General features: G+C 37.8%; 1 protein-coding gene across 4 annotated transcripts in view; it reads left to right on the top strand.

Annotated features, from left to right (window-relative positions):
* The first annotated feature begins 17,686 nt into the window (after positions 1-17,686).
* The window catches only part of ANO4 (anoctamin 4), a 194,013-nt gene continuing 190,618 nt past the window's right edge, over positions 17,687-21,081 (top strand). For all 4 annotated transcript variants that reach the window (XM_032180573.1, XM_032180583.1, XM_032180590.1 and 1 more), the window contains exon 1: positions 17,687-18,068. The gene's annotated coding sequence lies outside the window, so the exon portion shown is untranslated. The remainder of the gene's footprint in view (positions 18,069-21,081) is intronic.

The raw sequence follows: 21,081 nt of genomic DNA, 5'->3' as shown, positions 1-21,081 counted from the left end.
ACATGCTTGGAAAACTTCAGTCTTTAAGATGAAAATACTGCAGAGGAAAAATAAGATATTTGAGAAGAAGCTTGTGGGGGAAAGGAGAATATCATTGCAGCTCCATACATAAAGATAAAAACAAGCTGCACAAAACGTTTGCTGAAAATAAGCTTCAGGGTGCTTTTCTGTTGTTAATTGTGTGTGTGTGTGTTTGTTTGTGTTCTTAGGCAGAGGTATGAAACTGTGCCATTATTTAGATGGTAGGTAAGTGAGGAAGAGACAGAAAGGTAGAGCAGTTATCCAACTATTCTGCAAGGTCACAAAGGCAGTTTTTGATAGAGGCTGAAATCAGACCCCTCTAGATGATCTTTAGGATTGTAAACAAAATATTGCCTCTTCTGTTATTAGTAGAGCTAATAGTTTATAACCTTCAATAGTAAACATCCTTTGTTCTGCTGAAGTAAAAGGCATCTTTGCTATAAATTATGAGCAAGCAATGAAACTGTAACATAAAAATTTCTAGCTGTATGTTTTGTTGGGTTGAATTATATAATAATCTTGAACTAAGACAGCAAGACAGTGAGGATGAAATTAAATGAGTCATTGTTAAAAATAGGATCTGGATCTGAATTACATGTTGAGTGAGCTGGGCAGCTGAATAGAGGATACAATTTGCTTTGATGAATAGGCTGTGTCTACACTATAAACTCTGAATGCTACGTAAGCTCATAGTTATTAGGGGGTTAGTGGCAATTTTAGTTGTAAAAAATAAAATAAAAAACTTTCTTAAAATGAAATAATATGGGAATTGTGTGTATTGTTATAACTGATCCAGCAGGAAAAGAAAAGCATCTGCCTGGTCCACTGATGGGTGTTGTCTCCTGTGCAAGATCATAGAATCATAAAATTATTCATGTAGGGGAAAAAAATCAAAGTATTATCTGGTCCAACCTTCAACCTAGTACTGGCAAGTCCACCACTAAATTATGTCCCTAAGCTCTACATCTACATGTTTTTTTGAAGACCACCAGAGGTGGCGACTCAACCACTTCTCTTGGCAGCCTGTTCCAATGCTGCATGAGCCTTTCAGTAAGGAAATTTCTCATAATATCCAACCTAGACCTCTCCTGGTGCAACTTGAAGCCATTTCCCATTGTCTTATTGCATGGTACTTGGATAAAGTGCCTGATCCTTACCTCAGTACAACCTCCTTTAAGGTAATTTCAAAGGGCAATAAGGTCTCCCCTGAGTCGTCTTTTCTCCAGGCTAAACAACTCTAGTTTCCTCAGCTGCTCACACAGCACTTTTTAAATCATTTTTTGTATTAAATATCATGAGTAGCAAGTGTTGAGATGACTATATAAGTCATAGAGAAATAGCAAAAATAGTAGCTATATTGGCAAATATAGGAAATCATGAGCTCAGCTTGGTTTTAAGCTATAGCTAGTTAGAATGGAGGTTGTTTCATGGCTAGGAAGATTCCATTAATAGGGTATGGAAAGAAGAGATCACTTCTAAACACAGCAGGAAATGATGGCCTCTGGCTATTACTGTGGACGGAATGCTCCAGCAAGTGGATTAGAAATGCTTCTAGTCTGACCCAACATGCCAAATCATAGGTTATATTTCTATACCATTCAAAGCTGTAGCTCGATGAACTTGAGTAGTGGTTCACCTGCTTGTCACTGTAATTCAGGTGACTTAAAAAAATGCACTGAACATTTTCCATAACCATAAAAGAGTAACTAATAATAACTCTGTTCGATAGGTAAGTATTCATAATCAGATCACATCACTTTGGATAAAAAGCACCATGTATTATGCCAATGCTGTGTAGGTATCCAAGTCTTCCACTTGGTTTAGATACTGGAGGGGGAAAAATGCATGTTTCTTTGAGCTTATTTTGCATCCTCACTGTAGAGATGGCTGTCATTGAAACCAAAGTCTTGAAAAAACAAAACCAACCAACCAACCAAACAAACAAAAAAAAACAGCAGAGGATTTGCTGGTCACCTTGGAAACAAGGCTTTTGATGGAGAGGTTGTATATTTGGCAATACTTTTTACTGACTTCCAGTTACAATAACCATGCACATTTCCAAATGTTTATCTGCTCTTCAGTGCAATAGTTTGATTATTATGTGTTAGAGAGGAGGAAACTTCTCTAAATACAAATAATTGTCTTTAAATCATAGTAAAGTAACTTAATAAACAATATAAACATATAATAATACTATAACAACCCATATAATAATACTATAATAACCCCTGATTTGCAGAAATCAGGTTTTTATGTAAGGTTAAATCATACAAATGGGGGTTATACCAAAAGAATTCAATGCTTAATTCTTTGGACATGCGTTAAGATTAAAGGCCAATTGTTTCAAAGCATGGTGGAGAACTATTTCAATTAAGCAGTGAATAAAATTGATAGTAATAGCACTACATTTGTTTGTAAATATCCAGACATCCTACACAGAGAGACCCACGAGCTCAGTAAAATCATTCACACACTTCTGCACACTGCTGGCTCTTTAGTCCAGAAATACAGTCCTTGCCTAACTTAATTTTATTTTAAAAAAGTTTAATTTTCCTTTTTTTCTTAAATTAAAATATTATTGAAACTTGCAATTAATGTTTTGTTTGTTTGTTTGTTTGTTTGTTTGTTTTCTAAGCACAGGTAAATGAATCAGTCAGTGCATAATCAAAAACTGAACCAGAAAAATCATCAATGATTGAATAAAGAGGGCACTGCTTAAAAACCTAGGGGTTGACTGTGGTGAGTGTCAGTGAAACAACTCCAGATATACTTTGGAATAACATTAGATAAGGTTATCTTCACAGAAATGGGACCCTGAAATTCTCATTTATTGTGCTTATGTACAGGAGAACCAATACAGGACTAAAGTAGTTTCGGTGTGTGTTTCAGAATACAGTCTTTCCATCAACTGTAGTTTCACAAGCTCAGTGATATTGTCCCTGGACCATGAATATACTGTTTGCTCTTATTTAGAGTGACTTACTAATTGTGGATATTAAAGTGATAGTAAATCTACCTTTGAAAAATTGTAACTGCAAATTCTAACGCATGTAGACTTGACTAGTAATATACACATTTGTCTATAAATAAAGAATTTTTTATTTATTTATAAATTCATTATCAATGTCAATTAAATTTATTTTTAGTATAATTGTAACACATTAGTGTAGTATACACTAACATCACCAGATGATAGAATTCTTATTAATACTGTTATCTGACTGTGACACCATCTTCTTACTTCCATGCTAGTAATCAAAAATTTTTATTGGTAGGATCTTTTTTAGTGGCAATGTATAGTCCCTTGTATAATGATTATTTAAAATATCTATGAGTCTCAAAGGCTTGATTTTTTTATTTTTTTTATTTTTTTTTCCCCGTGTGTTTTCAAGCAGTGTTTAAAATTCTCTTTGGCAGCCGAGGAGAAGCTGCAAGACTTACTAGATGTATTTTATTCTTAATGTTGTTTTATGGTGATTTAGGTTTCATGTGAAACCACATATATGCATTTCACCTCAAGCATGCCAGTTATCTAGAAGTTGTTTGCATGCATGGTTACTTGCAGATTTGGATATTTCATTTTAAAATGTTTATATCTGTTTCAATAACTGTCATAAACATTCAGTTGACTCTACAGATGCTGTGCATTGTTGCTTAAAATGAATCCTCCAGATCTGTATGCAAGTCTGTACAACTGTATTGGTTTTATTGCATATGTTTAAAACATTTTTTTTTTTGTTAAATTCCTCCCTTTCTTTCAACCTGTTTCTTCCATACAAAGTAAAGATATTCTTGCTTTCAGCAGTGCATTTGTTTAATACATTCTGAAATTTCTACGATGGTGACAAATGTATTAATTTAATGAGGTGGGTTAAATTTGTATATTAGTATGTTTATATGCAGAGCACTTAGGAAAAGTAAACAATTAATCAGTGTAAACGTGTTTGTAAACCATTCTGAAAACACTAATATCTAATTATTCATGCTTATGTTTTTTAATGTTATTAGAATAGTTGCTTTTTCTTTTCTAACCAAATTAAAAGATAGGTATATCAGAGACCCTTAATTTTCTTAGCTAAGAAGCCAATGGATCTTGTGTCCTTCTAGTCATATCATAGATGATCTAGCAAAACATTTTAGCTGATGTGTGCTTTTAGCATATGACTAATCTTTTGACTTAAGTGGTGCTTTCCTTTTCTTTAGGATTAATGATAAAGTATTTCTTTTTGATTGGGGCTTGAATGCTCGATATCTTGGTTGATGTTTTTGCAGTGCTGCCATTTAGTCTCCTGTGTGCATGACCTCAGAATGCAACTTTGCTAGTTGCAGGGAAGTTTGGTGGTGTAAGGCTTTCTGGAGGTTTCACTCAAGAAAACTTAGTTAGTAGTCTAAGTGAAGGAAGTACTTGGTCTGCACTGAGAAAGAAAAAGGTCCTTCACCAGTGCTACAAGTATTTGCCAAGAGGTGGGACTTAACATTCTCAGAATGCATTTATTCTTAAGGAATTTTGACATTCTTTAATGTTGGGTACCTGTCAAAACACTTTCAGGCATTTAAAAATCTCTATATGCCTTCTGATGATTGACTTCCACTTTCAGACTTCAGAAAAAGCTTTTTTCCCCTCATCTTATTCAGTAACAGCTTTCCATTGACATGCTCTGTGCTGGACTCTGCTGGTGGCCAGGGGTGTGCTGAGGAACTTGGCCTCAAAAAACAAACTTCTCTGTGGACCTTGTTCAGCAGGACAACTGTAACGCTGCTTTTGCAATCCAGATTTTATTCTGCAGTGTGGTCACTATGAGAGGACAAATTGCAAAAGGCAAATTTTATAAGGCACGTGTATGACAAACATATGTGACGGTTTCCTACATATGAAAAGGCAAGATGGTCCTGAGCAGTGCAACCACCTGAAAAGCTAATCTGACTAGGAGAAACATGTTAGTATGATGGCTCTGTGTGACCGGAGAGGCTGCAGGGACAGGAGAGGTCTCACTTCCTGCACTTTCATATCCTAGAATTTGAGGCTGAGACTTGGAAAATGGTAGAGCAGTTGTTGAAAAGGGGCATGAAACCAGGAGTGGCTTTCCTGTATGTTAAGAAAATAGATAACACCGTTACCAACAGACACTGTGAATAAATGAGAACAGGGAGGCTTTTTTTGTGTTTCTAGAGTAGTAGGGAAGTGGTCTGGTGCCCCAGCCTGTGGGCTGTCTGTAGGGCACTGCTCTCAGGGGATGCAGTTGCCCCACATTTTTTTTTTTTTTTTTCCCCTACAGCAAAAGAGGTGCTTCAGGAGTTTCAAGTGTCAGCTCAGGGAAGGATCTGTCAATGTATAAAACGGGTTTTGGTTCTTCTGTTCTCTTCAGCACCTTTGTCATCAGGAACAAGTCTTTGGCTCTGACAGAATGAATTTGTACTGCTTTCACCTTTTCAATCTTGTTATTAAAAATGAATCCCAATGAAGCTGGCAAACTTAATGTATGTTATGCCTCCAATTACAGTGAGTATGTATAGACAGCCACTTGGGAGGTGCAAAAGGAGGGGATGGGCAACTCATGCCAAGCTGCAAGGGCAGTTTAAGGACTGATACTATGAGATGCCAAGTTACCAGGAGAAACTGGAAAGGCTGGCATAGATTAGTGTGTCCTCACAAGGACAGGTGGCTGAGAAACATTTTGATCTTTCCTTGGCCACCTCATGCCGTGTTTGACAAAAGGTGTTGTAGAATCTGAAATGGTTTCACCTTCATGCCAAGCTGTCAAGACCTTTGATTTTTGCACTGAGGAGACATTTGTTCTGTCCTGATTCCTTTGTTCATCCTTTTTCACTGCGATGCCACTATTGCCTTTCCTAGTAACTGCAAAAAACAACCCTGTTTGTGGCAAGCAGAGACATGAGTTGCCAATGCAGCAGAAACTCTGGAGGTCCAGTTTGTGCTACAAGCTGTCATTGCATCACTGGCATTGGAATATCTTCAGTGGGATTTGTGCCTTGGAAAACTGTAGCTGTCCTCTGCCCAAGCAAGTCCTGCTGCCTGGCCTCAAGAGGCAGGGAGGCTGTGGAGGCACTCATAGCAGGGTGTGCCCAGAAACGCCTCTGCACAGGAAGAGGGGCAGCGCTGTGAGGAGGCACACACTCTGGCCCTGCAGCATCCATGCTGTAGATGGATCCATGGCAACGCATGTCAGCTCATTTCCACATCTGTCTAGGTGGAAATAACAAAAACAGAGTTAAATGTGAATGTGTGCAAGGGGCAGGGTGGTTAAGCTCAACCAAAGGAGAGAACATGGGCACTTGGTTAGCGTGAAACAGCCAAATGCAAGGGCATAGTGTTGTGCTGCTCTGTATATCCTTCTGCACTTAACATCTACATCCAGGTTATCAAAAAAAATATCCCAAAGCATCTTCAGGGTTATGAAATACCTTATTGTCATTGAACGAACCCAGAGGCAGAGAGGCGAGGTGCAGCTCTCGGCTGAGGCCTGCCAAAGCTGAGGAGTTGTGTGCAGGACACTTAGCAGACACCTGCATCTTCCTGCTGAAGGGAGGAAGGGAGCTGGGGAGCTGGGTGCTCTGCTGCATTGCCAGCAAGCACCAGAGCCTATGTTGTGTATTAAATTGAAACCTAAACTTTCAAAATATTTATATTATTTCCACTGGCTGATAGCGTTCCAAAAGATAATTAAAAATAATAATAATAATAAAAATCTGTGCAAGTACTGCATGATCAGGGAAGTTAGGGATTTAATCGCATGCATTCAAGCACCACTGAGCACCTTGTGATAAAACTGAATGTCCTGAAACCCAGCTCTCTCCTTGGGAAATCACCTTTCATATGCCCAGAGATGAAAAAGGGGCTCCTATGGGTCTGTCAGGGCAGAGCCCTGCAGCTAGGGCCTGTCCCACTACCCAGCAGGGCAGCTGGGGGCACCATACACCTCTCTGGGGACAGGCCACACTGGGACATCTGCCCAGGGCTGGGGCTAGGATCAGACCCAATGAGGACCCTCTGCAGGTTCACAGCCTGGCCTGGGAGCTGTCCCTGCAAGACTCCTGGTGGTGATCCGCCACCTGCCTTCCTCACTGACCTGGCTTCAGTGTCAGGGTGGTTTTGTGGCTGTACTGGTTGAACTCTGACTGGGATTGGAACACAGAGGTGCTTCTGTCCTCTTTAATTATACAGACTCCAAATGTCTTTAATCTTAGCAAGATGTGTTTCTGAGTTTACAGTTATGAGACTAACTGTTCTGCTTCCAGAAATCTTGCAAATTCTTTTTGCTAGCCCCAGGCAATGAAGCAAATGAAATGTGAGGGAGGAATGTGGAAGAAAATAATAATAATAATTGCTATAATTATCTGTTTGGCTTATTTTCTGTGTTCCTCAGCTGCTTATGGTGATCAGTCCTTCATTTTCTTCTTACATCATACACTTTGCAATGGACTTTTAATGTGGAAATGCCCACTAATCTGAAGAACTAAACAATTGCTTCTTCCAAGGCCATACTAGCAATTCAAATCCACACCTGATAATATAAAGATGAGCCAAAATAGCAAGTTAGAAAATTGTTTTTCTGAATCTATGGTTTTGGAAAGTGTTAAACATGTCAAAAAGTTGTTTTGGGGAATACAAGCAGTCTTTCTCAGGGTGAGATGGGAAAATACAGTCAGAGCATGTCTGGCTACAAAAATCTCATCCTGCTTTCAGGACTGTCTTCACGTTGTGTTTAACATCAGATGGTAATAGTATTTAAGGTGCAAAAATATAAGAGCAAATGGCCACTGGTACTTCCAAGTATGCACTGGCCATTAATTGGTCTTTGGTGGTACTGGAGAACTGACAGTGTATTGTACGCCAGAAGTGTTTGTTTTGTTTATATTTCTAGTCTCTCTTGCCCAATTATCTCCTGTACTGTGCACAGGATTTCCCTTCACAGTGTGTGCATGGGGAGTCGCAGATGGAGCATTGTGACATATCATTAGTGCCAGCTGGACACGGCTGCTTGCATGGTGCTTTACTGCTGTCTTGCAAAGTAATCATCACCAAAGTCAGCAGTCTTTTGACCCAATGTTAGTTTCATGCAATAGCAGGAGTTAACAGTTTCTCCTAATAACAGGGGAAATTTTATTGGTTTTATTTAGGTATGAGAAATAGTTTTAAATGCCTGCTGTAATGGAGGCCAGATAGCTGCAGAACATGAAAGCTATATTAACAAATTCCTTAACAATGGAATGGCCTGGGTTGAATTAAACAAGCACTTTAGAAATAAAGAAGTTGTACCTCTCATTGCATTCAGGTAGTTGACTTATCTCTCCCGTTCTGTATCTCATTTCTAGATGTTCTGTTTCTTTCTTAAAATGTGCACTTTCATTCCTGATTCCAAGGAGGTATATGAATTTAAAACCTCTTTATCACATCAGTTGTATTACTTGCATTGTCATGCCTAAAGGGTATACCAGCCTTTAAAGTGGATAGAAAATGTATGGCAAGGAACCTGTTTTGCTCTGTGGGGGCTTACATGGTCTGGCCAAATGAAGGTTACTTGCCCAGAAGCAGGGAGAATGGCAAAAAGCATCTGACTGAGGAATACTCATGTTTAGCATCAAAGGGCTTAGGATATTGAGCCTTTCCAACTTTTTTAAGTTTCCAAGTTGTTCAAGTTGCAGAGAGATTCTCGTCATTCTTACAGCGTTGTGAAGGCACATATGGGGAGATGGGGTAAAGTTGAGGAGGCCATTGCTGTCATGCTCTATCAGATAATGCAATGGTTAGCTTCCTACATGTGAAAAAGCTTCTGAGACCTCTTGTACATGAAAGGAGAAAGGGCAAGCTGAAATCTTTACCGCTTTACTGAGTGCGCCTTCTGTCTGCTTCAGCAGAGAAAGCTGCAAGTTCAGGAAATAGATAAAGACAGGTTATTATCTTTAAGTAATACAAGTTTGTTTGTTTGTTTGTTTGTTTGTTTGTTTTGTGTTGTTTTTTATTTGTTTGTTTGTTTTTCCACCAGGGATATTCATGTCCCATGAATCTTCTTTCCTTGTGTACATGTATGATTTATTGGTCTTTCAAGAAACTTGCTTAGAACATAAAGCAACATGAATTCCTGACATCAATATAAATTCTTTGTAGATACTAACAATAGGCCTGTTGGGCTACATCTGGATTTTCTTCCTGACTCTTTCTGTTGAGTTGTGTAGGACCTCATGCTCTTAGCATGAGAAGTATAAGATGTCTTCCACATCGGCAGCAAGTGTGCAAGACTGCATTGATTTCTGCTCTTTCCTACAAATGAGAAGCTGCTCTAGAGTGGTTTTTATGTATATATATATTTTTTTATTTTATTTTATTTTTTTTAATTAAAAACAACAGCAGTTACAATGAAGATAAGAAAACTGTGAACTGTAGGCTTATGTACACAGTGGATTTGGATGTATGCATGGGAAAAATAGGTCTGGAACTAAAATTGTGAATTCAGGAGAAATTTAGTGAATAATCTTAATCAGGTAGAGTTATTGCAATGTCAGTGTCTTTTTGCTTTTGTATCTCATTTGGGATATATTGAAATTTCCCAAACTATTTAGAGTTTTATTGTTGTTGTTGTTTTGTTTTTCCCCAGACTATTTATAGTTTGGGTGCTTTTCTTTTTCCAGATTATAATTTTAGGCACATGACAGTGCTTACCAAACCTCCCTTACTTGTCCTGAGTGTGTGAGCAGCAGCACTGTGGTTAAGTGCAGGACCCTCTGCACTGCACATTTAGCTTCTTTGTGCCCTGAGCCTATTGGCTTCCACCAGACAGGTGTTGAAGGTCTATATACAAAGTACAGTGTTACACTACAGACATTTTCCTTTAAGATCTCTCTCCTGAAAATGCATTTTGAAATTTTGAAAACTACTTGTCAAAATGTTGTTTTTTTTTTTCCCTCGCTTTTACAATTGTCTGAATAAAGAGAAGAAAAAAAAACAATACTGGGCTTCATAAACCCAGAACTAAATAAACCACTTCCGTCTGCTTCAGTCAAAATAGCTTTCACTGTCCCAAAAAGATTCTTTACTTATGTCAGAAGAACCTGTAAAAATAATGGTGACTCTGGTTTGAATCAATCCCCACACCCCACCGCCCCACCAGTAATTCTTCAGTTTACCTGCCAAACTGAAAGAAGAGTTGTGTTGACATCTTTAGCCTCTGGTCTTTTTCAACTTTCTATGCTGAAGAATCAACAATAGTCTAAAAATAGTCTAAAATTGTTTATTTTGGTTCACAGATTTTCATATCACATGTAGACAAAGATGAGTAAATACAGGCAATCTATTAAGTTAATCACAAACATACTCATTTTATTGCATTTTTCCATTATATTGTGTCTTATGTGCATAGTATACAATTTATTTCTTGGTGGGGAGCCAGTATTTTTCAGCTCTTTATAAAAGATCTCTTACAAGGGGATACAAGCTGCTATTAAAAGGTTTTATTGAAATACTCTTGTCAGTGGCTGGCAGTATTTGACTGTGGCCTACAGTGATGCATTTGGAAGTATAGTTCCAACTGTAGGAACTACTTCAGGATTTCTGTTTTCATTTCCTCTTGCTTTTGGTAAAACACAGATCCAAAAGAATTATTGATTGTGACATTTCCAGAATTTCCTTTTTTTACATTAAAAATACGTTAAAAAATTAATCTCACGTAAATCACAAGAGAACACTTATAAATAGTCCCATTACTAAGATAAAATTAAAATGTTTCTGTAGAAGAGGATCTCCTTTAAATTTTGATTAAAGAACTAGAACAGGGGGAACTCATCCCAACCTTAGTAGGCATGGCTGGCTTTTAAAAGGTCATCATTAGGTGGAGTCAATTTCCAGAGTCTGATCAACCAATTTGCAAAACTTCTCAGTATGAGGCCCTTCATATGGGAGGGAGAACACAGGATAAATTTCAGGGCCTGAAATCTCAGTGAGTACTATGGGGAGGGAATGAGGCGTTAAATGCCTCTTGTGTTTGGGATTTCTGTTTTTCCTTTTGCTGTTAAAGATGTTCAGGCCTTTTATTGTGATATGTGTATGTGTGTGTATATGCATCAGTGGTTATGACTGACCAATAAATTTTGCAGTTTTATTTGTATTTAAGAGAGAGTTCTTCAGTGTCATTGAGTAATTTAGCTTAGAAGGCATCTCAAGATGTTACTCCAGCCCTCCACTGAAAACAGGACCAACTTGTATCATCTTAATTAGTTTAGGATTTGGTTAGTTCAAATTAGTTTCATATCTTTGAACATGGAACAGTAGACTTCAAAACAAGACTTAATAAAATACTTCGTTGTTTCATGGAGATCTTACATTCTCAGTCATTTTTTATTATTTTAAATGATTCTTTACATAAATTTCTTAAAAATAGCAGTGAAGGTATGAAGCATTTAGATGCTCAGCAACACTTTCTAAGTTAATATTGTAAAGTGAAATGCTTATCTCTCATGTGCATGTCTGCATGTGTATCTCCTAATTGGTAATGTTCTTGTGTTTGCCTCCTCATGTTGTGGTGGGCTGGCATACTATCCTCTTTGGCTTGTCTACCAACTTTAGGATCTTGAGGAAGGAAGAAAGGAAGATGATCTAGCTTCTGACAGTAAAAGATAAGTGGACCTCTGTGTAATCTCTTATTGGACAGCCTGTCTTCTTAGTACTGTGGTTATCTGTACTAGGAACTAACATACAGATTGGGCTTTTTGAGATTATGTCTTTGTGTATTCTAAATCATTGCTCTCCAATGACTCATCCTGGATTTTTTTTTTCTTTCAAAAGAGCAGCACACTTTTTTATTTATTTACAGTAAAAACACAAAAATGTATGGCAAAATAACTTCAGCATTAAAAAAAAGCCTTTTTTTTTTTTTTTTTGGTCTGGATTATCTCCTGACCATCTGTTCTTGGTTTACTGTAGATAAGAGGATAAATGCTTTGTTTAAAAGAGAGATGTAATTTTTGTGGCCTATTACAAGTTTGCTTTATTTTTAGGAGTTTATTTTTTTTAAATTAGGGAAATCAAAAATTAATAGAATATTCTGTACCATTAACATGTGATCTGTGGAGTGCTTGAACTGCTTCTTGTGCTGTCACACTTGTGTTTTGATATTGTCTGTAGGAATTTTATATTCCCTGCTTCTACCCACTAGTTTTGGCTTCAGGCTACATGGCTGTGGTGGTTTTTTTTGTTTGTTGGTTTGTTTGTTTGTTACAGCTTTCTTGAAAATGCATTAATAAAACCCATACTTTGTATTTTAAGAGGTATTACATGCATGATTTTCTTACTTGATTTGTAGAGAGTCTTATTCTGAGGTCCTGAAGTAAAAAACAAATCTGATACTATAGATGGTAAAACAGGTAATGGTATATTCTTGGTATAAGTTGTATCCCTCATCTGCCTCTCCATAGCTTTGATCTTTGGGAAGTAGGTCAGGTGGTGGGGGGGTGGAGCAATAGAGCTTCTTATGTAGGTGCAAATATAGTTATGCTTAAATGTTAGAATTTATGGTTTTGTTTGACAAATGTGGGTGCAAGGCTACGCCCTTTTCCCACAATGAAGCTAACTATCAGAAATTTTGATATGTAATTACTAGGAAAATTCTATATGACTGGAAAAAAAAATCTGTGAGGGGAGTTTACCATTATTCCCTAGATAAATTTCCTTTGCTCTGTCTCTAAAATAAAGACATGGATATTACAGATTTTTCTGCAATATGTCTTAAAACATTTATTTGTTTTGTTTGTTTTTTCTTGTTATTGTTGTTGTTGGTTTGGTTTGGTTGTTTTTGATGAACTGTTTTTCTTCCACGGATTTTGGATTGATAATTGAAAAGCTCAGATTTTCTTATTCTTATAGAATACTACTTACAAACTCTTTATTTAGAATTAGAGATGGCATACACAGCAGCAGTGTTTTCTATCCACACAGTCTTGTCAGTTACTTGTACTGCTTCCCACCTGCATTAGATTTAAATTTATGTTAAGGAAATGAAAATCTAGATGACAAAATATTCTCTTCTTTTCCATTTGGATATTTTTGGTAGTTTTGGTACTTCAGAAATCACTGTATGGATGATTTAATTTTTTTATTTTTTATTTTACTTTTAATTCAAGGCAGAAAATATTAGTGGTCATCTTGATTTTTCATTTCCAGCATCTTTTCTTGAATTCTCTCATGTTTTTAAATTTTCTTTCCTTTTTATCTGCGTGAGCAGTTCAGAACCTCCTTTAATAAATTCCTAATGCTACATCAGGAATGTAACAAAATTACATGTGTGAAATTACATGTGTGAAAGCTTGTGAACTATGAGTTTTCACTTTTCTGGAAAACAAGGATAGATAAAGTTTATCCCTGGACTGATATTGATACTTCCTGAATGATTGTTAACAGATTTGAAAAAAGGAAGTCACTTTTTTACAATTAGAAATTGTTTATTTATCTGAAAATCATTTAACAGCATTTACTTTATCCAAGTAAAGGACATTTTGAAGAGTGAAGTCTTACAGTTGTAAAAGAAATATTTTTCCTTACTGAGGAAAATATAAAATAGAAAAAAATTTTTTTAAAAAAATGCTACTTTGAAATCCATGAATATTAATGTGCAATGCAGTAGAAAATAGATATGGTGTCTCTTATAGTCAGGAAAGATTTTACAGTATACTAGAAATTGAATTTTTATTTAAAATATGTTGGTCTGTCTCATTTCTTTTGTAGAAATCATAGAGTAGTCCATAATAATGTTAAAAGTAGAGATTCAATAACTATTTCTGTTTTGCCTTTAGGAGAAAAAATATCATAACCTGAGATACTTTGCTGCAACATTAACTCGATCGTTCTCTAACTAGAAACCACAAAGCAAATTGTTTTAGAATCAGCAGAAAGATACCTTATTGTAATGTGTTTTAAAAGAACTGCCTCAAAAAAAAAAAAAAAAAAAAAAAAAAAAAAAGATCACTTATAAAAGATAACCATTGTGTCGCGTGCTAATAGACCAGACAATATCTTAAACCTACCAAGAAGATGACTAAGGAGAAACTTTGTCACAGTGCAGTGATAAGTGTAGAGGTTAAAGTTTTGATAAGTGAAAACACTTCAGTCTAATGGATTGTAAGAGTTACAAAATGGAAAATCCAAAAGTTGAGGGATGTTTGAACTGGACATTACCAAGTACTAATTTTCCTAAGTAACCATCACCCAAGACAAAATTAGCAGAAACTTTTCTGCTTTCTTTTACTTTTGTCAAGCACCTCAAAACAGGGCACTAGGGTTGTGCTGAATCCCATGGAGAGGTGCCCAAGCACTCTTAGCAAACAGGGGAGGAAAGTTTTACGCATTCTTACATTCTTAATTATTATTTCTTTCCTGTCTGCTTCATTTAATTCAGAGCTTGGAAACCTTCTGCATGCAGGAGTGATCCTGACAGCTTGGGAAAACACAACAATTGCACTGAAACTGCCCACTGAAAATTTTAATACTGAAATTTGTTTTATTCCTTTATACTCAGTTCTGCTGCTTCCCTCTCCTCTGTGCAACATTCACACAGTCAGCTGTTGAAGGGCACTGCAAAGCTAGGACTTGCATGCTGGCAGAGTCCATCACCCCTCTGCCTTCCAAAATTTTTCATTTTGAGCAGCTGGTGGATCAGTAGAGGCTCCAGCAGTGAGATTGGAGCTTTATTAAATCCTGGGTATCACCTTTACCTTCCGGTTCAGAAATGTTGGTTGGAACTGTTGTTACGTATGTTGAGGAGGAATAGAAAGAACGGCTCTGAACCACTCAGTCCTGAGTTTGTTTTGCTTTCTGGACAAACATGTACATAGGTAGGATAAAACAAACTTCAGTTTTGATTGACATCACACCCTTCACTTTCTTTCACAAAAACAAACAATCGAACAAAAAATGACAACTTTTTATTTATTTTTTATTTTTTATTTTGTTTGCTCCTTTAACTAGATGTAGAAAAACAGCTAGTTTCATTATGTTTTTTTTTTCAGGTGGCATTGTTCTACTGGAAGAGAAGAGAGCATTAATTATCTTCTTTCTGTGGACATATATGTGTTTTTCCCCCCTTTACTCCCTATACCTGAAATGGTTTGAAAGATAACTTTTAGGCAGGTTGCCAGTGTTCTTGGCCACTGTTATGGCCTCACTGACCACAGTTCCTGAGGAGTATGAAGAGGGCCATCTGCAAATGAAGGGGGAGAGGAAAAATCAGGTTTCCAAAAGAATTTACTCTCATTCCCTCAGCTATAATAAAAGGGTGCAAAGAAATTGGGATCTTTTGTTCACCAGAAATATAGATTCTGCACTAAATCCACTATGAATATCTATCTGAGACTTCTTCCAGATTCTTGAAGGTGGCCTCAGAAGGAACTTAAACCTAAATTACCTGAGTGTTGAATCCTTTGCTCTTAGCTGAAATCTTCAATTAATTGTCCTATTAGCCTTTCTACATGCCTTTTGGGTTGTTATAGCTGTCACCAGAGAGCATCTGGATGACATCATGGCAGCTCTTCTTGCTTCTGTGGGCAGCTTCTTCTGGCACATCACATATTTACATGGGAAAAGTTGGGGAAAGACCCTGCAATCCTTTCCTTTCACAAAGATTAAATCCAAGTTTATTTGTTAAAAGACTCATTGGAAAATGTTCATAGCATTGTCCACTAAATTCTGCCCGTGACCTTGCTTTCTCCTCTCCAGAGCTGGAGTGCCAATGTTTGGTTCTGTATGCATCTTTACAGGAGAAAAACGGAATTGAGAGCTTTGTTTACAAAGGATTTGTCTCTGATTTTTCCTCTGTGTATTGCCTAGTTCAAGGCTTTGTCTATATAAAATGGGGGAAAAAGCGTTATTTTTTGGCTGTGGAATGAATATTAAAACATGACCTTAGGGGTGGATGTGAATAGGCTTTCTTCTGTAGTGGGTGTCTTGAGACACTTTTTGAAGGCCTCAGTTTCCTGACACTTTTCTGAAACAATAACTCACCTACTTTACCAAACATGTGGTGTGTCAAATAGTAACCTTTCTGCTAGCATTGCAATATGTTTTGAAAATCCTCTGCTGGGTTTAAATTTATTTTCTTGTGCTGCTTCCTGCTTTTTATGGTTCTTCATCCTATACATCCTATATTGGATAACTTTTTAATTTGGTTGTTACGTGTATCTTCCTATGTGCATCTTTGTATATGGTCATTTCCCCTCTTATTTGTTTTCTTGAGGAGCTGTCCTTCACCAGTGCCTTCTATTTCTCATACAAACTTTATCTTTTTCTGTTTTATTTTATTTTTAATCTTGGTTATGACCTATCTGGTATGTCAACCTGGTATTCTTCTGTGGCAATCACTGCCGTCTAGTCATGGAATTTGTATCCTCCTTCATTATATTCCCACTTTTAAACATTTCAGAACTGACCTGCTGTATTAAGTTGGACTTCAGACTGTTAGCTTAGACTTTAGGCTGTAGAACCTCTGATTTTTATTTATTTATTTGTTTTATGCCCCAATCCATTCCTCAGTAGGTTTGTGTTGTTGTTGCATGGTGTATTTTACAAGTATGAGACACTATACTGCTGGGAATGCTTTGAGGTTCATTTTTCCCTCATTCCCCCTGTTAACTACAGAAGCCTTTTCACCTTCTGAAATGTGAATATCAGCTGGTCGATATTCGTGTTTATCTTGTGATATGGCAGAAATCTGGGATTGGCCATTTTAAACACATTTTTAAAAGGTGAACATCTAACCTTGTGTGTCTACCAGCAGAGCATCTGTTTTAATTAAATGCAAACTGCATGCTGTATTTGTCTGCTCCGCTGTGGATGGCATTGTGCAGTAGGACCAGCAGAGTTTTTCCCCATAGTCAAATGAAAGCATTTATATTTTAGAAGCAGGAGCATTCTCTGGAAGTTGCAGTGCTTGGCAGCTTTAATATTGACTGCATCAGTTTTCTGATTGGTTTGTTGGGTAAAATGCCATAGAATGCTTTGCATCCTTATTGCAAACTAGGTTGAGGTCTGTCTGTGTTTGTTTATAAAATGTCCAATGGCATGGTAGGTAACAGCACAAACATCTAATGCTGTTGTCATTTGAGGGGGTTGCTGGAGGAGAACTTGGTTATATATTTTGGGGGTATCTGCTGCTCTCAGGGTTTCGTGACGTCATGTCAAAAACAGAGCTGGCTTTTACAAGGCAGTTCACAGCAATGGATCTGTGCTGTAAAATCTCTGACAGATTTCTTTCTCTTCCAAAGAGAAACCTTTGAAGAGGAAGGAGTTTAATGTGTGTTTATATATGGAAGCTACTGGGTAATAAATTGCAAAGTCAAATAATGCTGGGATTCAAACCTCCAAACTTTTCCTGCATTTGTACTATTGCCCAGATGTAGAAAACAGCATATCAGAGCAGAACCCAGGAAAAACCTTGTAGTTTTCAAAACACTGCTCTGCTCCTTAGAGAAGAAGACGCAGTGCAGGGAGGCTGTGTGTGGGCACGGGAAAGCTTGCAGGGGTTAAGCAGCAGATTACCCTAAAAGTCTTCTTGTGCAAGCAGGGACCGCACCAGGCTGCCGTGCTTTGGACAACTGTCACGCTGGCACAACTCAGTTCCTCTGATTGGGTACTCCCAGGCACTGATTAAAAATGCTGATGCTGTCTCTGCGCTCCTTTCCACTTGGAGGAGAAATCTCATTCCCCACCCCCAAGCCCACCTCTAGCATGTAAGTAATGGTGAGAAGATGAAGATGAAAACAGTGCAGCCTGAGTGACTGGAGAAATACAGCAGTCTGCCGTAGCTGCAGTGTTATGTAGGAGTCGCCTTCAGACTTCTGACTGTAGGTTTTTCAGCACAAACTGCTTGCAGGTTTCGGAAGGCTGTGAAAGGACTTGCCATTGGTGCGTTAGTGTTTTCTGTGTAGCATCATATTGCCTTGCTTTTCCCTGGACAGCTGTGTTCAGAACTTCATGTGGAAATCTTTCTATTGAAGAGAGATAAAAAGGATCCTTAATCTGATTCTCTTTGGATCTTTCTATTTTTATGGTAAGTGCCAGCATGTATTGGCTGAGCATAGCTTTGCTGCAGTGCTCGTGCTCTCTCCCTCTTTCTCTCTCCCTCCCCCCTTCCCCCGTCTGTTTTTCTCCCCCTGTGTTCTTAGATAAGCCTCGTGACCTTCACTCAATACTAGTCATCATTTTCATCTACTTCACAGCAGATGTTAGCCAACTAACATACAAGTTTTCTCTTGATTTTGCTCTTTCCCCTCTCCAACCCGGGGCTCTGAAGTATTGATTGCAATCTGAGCGCTGCCTCTTTGTCCTTGAAACAGGAGGCTTGAACATTGCTCGCAATTGCCCGTGTCAGCAACGGGATAAGGCTTTGGGGAACCAGAAAGAGAGGTTGGGTAAAGGTGTGACTCATTTCTGTAGGTTTGCACCTCTGTGCTGGAAGGGCACAGAAAGCCCCTGCTTGGTAGCCATCTAGAAAACTCTGAAACCCCTCAGTGTTCAAGTGTGAGGAGTACATGTGGTTTGTGCCACTGTTTGTTACTGGCATAAGAAGGACCAGCTTTTTCAGCATTTTCAACATAAGCCTATGTCATCAGGTGCTTGTAAATTGGACCCACTGCTTCTTACAAGTGCAGACTGGCTGGGACGAGAAGTTACAGCATAGGGAGCCCAATAACCCTGGTCCCGCTCTGATCTATACAATTGCAAATTCTTAGCCTTTTGAAGTGCTTTTACAACTTTGCGGTAGAAAAGAAGTTCATTTAAATTAAATGTTTGAAAATCTGTGCTTACTTCATCCATGCTTTAAGTTATTTTAACAGCTCTGATTTTGTAATTAAGAAAGGTCATTATTTAATCTACAGTCAACTGTGCCCTTAGATACCATTTTTTGCTCTAGTTTGTTGCATTAGATTTAAAGTACATGCAAATATATTCCTTCTGATGGATAGATATATTTCTTCACTTTCAGTGTGAGAGAGCTGCAAATATATTAACATATGTTATATGTTTCATATTGTGAATCCATGATCTGGGTTGACTATGCATAACACTTACACACTGCAGGAATAATAAGACTTTACTAAATCTCCAAAGGTCTGCTGAAGGCAGGCATGTAGCACTGGATCAGACTCATCCCAGGCTGATCTGCCTTCAAAGCAAGGCAATGAGGTGATGTGTTCGCATACATTTGTTTTACTGAGGTAGGATAAAAGTAAAGCTTTTGTTCTGTCTTTGCATTGTCTTGGGTTTAAACAAGAAATATAATTATATCTGGAAATTGTTTTCATTATTTTATGTGTCTTACATTGTGGCTTAATAACAATTTTTCTGGTGATTTATTTTGTAATTCAGAAGATACTGCTTCACTTGAACTGCTTAGTTCAGCAGAGTTTGTGTACCTCCTTCCCTCTCCCAAATGAGTAAAAACTTTCAAACACTGCAGTTATTTTTGAATCCAAGTACAGAAAAGAAATGAAGGGTATTGTGTCTTGTTGTATCAATAAGTGTGTGCGTTGTGGGTGGGAGGACAAGCAGGGATCAGAGCAGGACACGCTGTGCTTGACACTTGCAAGGGGCACTGAGGAGAGGAGGAGGGCTTACACAGATCTGCAGGTAGGGGACTTCATGGTGCAGTGAGGTACCTGCTGCATTGCCTCCAGGGGATAAAAAAAGACATGGTAGGGGCCAGCACATAGCCCCAACGTCAGTGGCCCAAGTCAGCTGCCTCATCAGCCCATGCGTTTTGGCATCACGCTGCACCCGCTGGTGCAGCAGATTTGAGACCTGTTTCCCTCTTCAGTGATCTGTGAGGGCATGCTGCAAACCTGCCTCTCCTGCTCTCTTGGCATCTGTATAGCTCAAACAACAGCCATCCCTAAAGCAGTCCTCCCCACTGCCCGTAACAAAAAGGCTTTGGGACCCCGTGGGGTCTGTGTGTTACTTAATTTATTTCCTTTTTTAAATGGGTGACAAAGGTGCCTGTGTTTGTTCTCTTCCTGGTTCAATAAGTGCTGACACAATTGCAGCAGCAAAGAAACTTTGGATTGTGGAAGAGGACTGGCAGTGGTCTTGTTAGCACATGTGGGGAAACAGTCCTAAGTACCTGCAGGTCATAGCACTGCTTTTGGGAGACCAAGTTTAGTCTTCTTTGGATTAAATATAACTACTAATTATGTTTGTACATCTGCATGTGGAGCTGTTTACTGAGCCCATTTGTTCCATAGACAATTATTGTAAACTTTAGAAACAAGGGGATTTGCAAAATAAACGTATAATCTAAATAATTATGAAGATCAGTTAAGTATGGTATGATGTTTTATTTTTTAGATGATTATTTTTAAAATCAGACATCCCCATACTTTAAAATCTACATTCTTACCCAACATTTAATTAAAAAAACTATTTTCACTTGAAAAATGACTCATGTCTAAAAGACTATCTTGTAAAAGCAATTTTTTAACCTAAATGTATAATCACATTTGCCTTTTTCAGTAAAGGTTTAAAAGCTGAAATATATAATGTGCTTTCTGAATAGTCGTGAGACAAAAAGAAAAGGAGAAAAAAATAATAATCTTGAAGTGTTTTTGTTGTTGTTGTTGTTTGGTTGTTTGTTTGTTTCTCCCAGTTTAAGGCACTTGAGCTTGCAATGGGATGTTTATGTTTGGAACCTGATGTCTGTGTGATGCAACTGAGATGACTGTACCTAAAATCTGCCAGCATATCCTGTTGCAGACTCAGGGCCTTAAAAATAAAGATGCAATCTCCCATAAAAGCATTGAGAGGTAGAGAGAAGAGTGAATTCCCCCAAATAACAAGAAATCCAAGTAGGTAGATGTGCTTTTCTATTCTTAGGAATCCCACGAATGCTCAGATACAGGAATGTATGCATAGTACTTCCTTGTTTCACAGCATGGTGTCATGTTAATTCCTTTGCAGAGAGTGTCTGAAGACTGCATAGAAAAAAACTGCAGGGAAAAAAGAAAAAAAAAAAAAAAAAAAAAAAAAAAAAAAAAACAGCTCTGTTCCTCAGCCAGCCAAAATCACCC

This window comes from Aythya fuligula, chromosome 1 (assembly GCF_009819795.1).
Source record: "Aythya fuligula isolate bAytFul2 chromosome 1, bAytFul2.pri, whole genome shotgun sequence".
NCBI classification, from domain to species: Eukaryota; Metazoa; Chordata; class Aves; order Anseriformes; family Anatidae; genus Aythya; species Aythya fuligula.
The sequence above is the reverse complement of the archived record's forward strand: the minus strand, read 5'-3'. Positions and strand labels throughout refer to the sequence as shown.